The sequence below is a fragment of the Sinocyclocheilus grahami genome, unplaced genomic scaffold, assembly GCF_001515645.1.
Source record: "Sinocyclocheilus grahami isolate Dianchi unplaced genomic scaffold, SAMN03320097.WGS_v1.1 scaffold419.1, whole genome shotgun sequence".
Taxonomy (NCBI): domain Eukaryota; kingdom Metazoa; phylum Chordata; class Actinopteri; order Cypriniformes; family Cyprinidae; genus Sinocyclocheilus; species Sinocyclocheilus grahami.
Genome location: NW_015505598.1, coordinates 1,258,433 through 1,260,773, shown reverse-complemented (window position 1 = coordinate 1,260,773; position 2,341 = coordinate 1,258,433).

Below are 2,341 nucleotides of genomic sequence, written 5' to 3'. Positions count from 1 at the left end.
TGGGGTGATTGTGTTTGTGTGTGTGTGTTTATGTGTGGTGTGATTTGTGGTGTGATGTGTGATGGTGTGATGTGATGTGTGTGTGTGTGTGTGGTGTGATGTGTGTTTGTGTGTAGTGTGTGTGGTGTGATGTGTGTGTGTGGTGTGATGTGTGATGGTGTGATGTGATGTGTGTGTGTGTGTGTGGTGTGATGTGTGTTTGTGTTTGTGTGTGTGTGTGTGTGTGAGATGGGTGTGGTGTGATGTGTGTGTATGTGTGATGTGTGTGTGTGTGTGTGAGATGTGTGTGTGCGTGTGTGTGTGGTGTGGTGTGGTGTGATGTGATGTGTGTTTGTGTGTGGTGTGATGTGTGTTTGTGTTTGTGTGTGGTGTGATGTGTGTTTGTGTTTGTGTGTGGTGTGATGTGTGTTTGTGTTTGTGTGTGGTGTGATGTGTGTGTGTGTGTGGTGTGATGTGATGTGTGTGTGTGTGATGTGTGTTTATGTGTGGTGTGATTGTGTGTGTGTGTGTGTTTATGTGTGGTGTGATTGTGTGTGTGTGAGATGGATGTGGTGTGATGTGTGTGTGGTGTGATGTGTGTGTGTGAGATGTGTGTGTGTGGTGTGATGTGATGTGTGGTGTGTGTGTGGTGTGATGTGTGTTTGTGTTTGTGTGTGGTGTGATGTGTGATGTGATGTGTGTGTGGGGTGATGTGTGTGTGTGTGTGTGTGGTGTGTGTGTGTGTGGTGTGGTGAGATGGGTGATGTGTGTGTGTGGTGTGATGTGATGTGTGTAGTGTGTGTGGTGTGATGTGTGTTTGTGTTTGTGTGTGGTGTGATGTGTGATGTGATGTGTGTGTGGTGTGATGTGTGTGTGTGTGTGTGTGTGAGATGGGTGTGATGTGTTTGTGTGTGGTGTGATGTGTGTGATGTGTGATGGTGTGATGTGATGTGTGGTGTGATGTGTGTTTGTGTTTGTGTGTGTGTGGATGGGTGTGGTGTGATGTGTGTGTGTGGTGTGATGTGTGATGGTGTGATGTGATGTGTGTTTGTGTTTGTGTGTGTGTGTGTGAGATGGGTGTGGTGTGTGTATGTGTGTATGTGTGATGTGTGTGTGTGTGTGTGTGGTGTGATGTGTGTGTGTGGTGTGTTGTGTGTGTGTGGGGGAGTGATGTGTGTTTGTGTTTGTGTGTGGTGTGATGTGTGTTTGTGTTTGTGTGTGGTGTGATGTGTGTTTGTGTTTGTGTGTGGTGTGATGTGTGTTTGTGTTTGTGTGTGGTGTGATGTGTGTTTGTGTTTGTGTGTGGTGTGATGTGTGTTTGTGTTTGTGTGTGGTGTGATGTGTGTTTGTGTTTGTGTGTGGTGTGATGTGTGTTTGTGTTTGTGTGTGGTGTGATGTGTGTTTGTGTTTGTGTGTGGTGTGATGTGTGTGTGTGGTGTGATGTGATGTGTGTGTGTGATGTGTGTTTATGTGTGGTGTGATTGTGTTTGTGTGTGTGTGTTTATGTGTGGTGTGATTGTGTGTGTGTGTGTGTGTGGTGTGATGTGATGTGTGTGTGTGTGTGGTGTGATGTGATGTGATGTGATGTGTGTGTGTGTGTGTGTGTGTGTGTGTGGTGTGATGTGTGATGTGTGTGTGTGGTGTGATGTGTGTGTGTGTGTGTGAGATGGGTGTGGTATGATGTGTTTGTGTTTGTGTTTGTGTTTGTGGTGTGGTGTGTTTGTGTGGTGTGTTTGTGTGTGCGTGTGTATGAGTGTGTGTGTGTGTTTTTGTGACAAATGAGGACATAAATGTGTATAATGACAAAGGTATAACAGGTATTACAAGGAGAAGGTGACTTTTCAGGACATTACCCCATGTCCACACTTTTCAAAACGCTTATAAATCACACAGAATGGAGTGTATTGAAAATCTGAAATAGCACAAAGTCTCCTGTGAGGGGTAGGTTTAGGGGTAGGGTTGGTGTAGGGCAATAGAATATACGGTCTGTACAGTAGAAAAACCATTACGCCTATGGAGAGTCCACACTTTTCACAAAAACAAACCTGTGTGTGTGTGTGTTTCCCCGCAGCTGATCTGATGTGGAGAGAGTGTTCTGCTGATGTCTCCTGGCTGACATGGCATCCTCCACACAGATGTGTCTCAGCGTCTGTCATCTGCTGCTCCTCACGGTTTCACCGATGCTCAGCCAGTCCTCCTCCTCTCCCTCTCGAGCGTCCTCGTCCTGCGGGCCGGGCCGGTCCTGGGCGGTGTGTCTGCACGCGGTGAAAGCGGGGCGGTCGCTGGAGCAGCTGGCCCAGAGCGTGGCAGAGGAGGTGGGTCTGGAGAATCACGGGCAGATCGGGCAGCTGGAGGCACATTA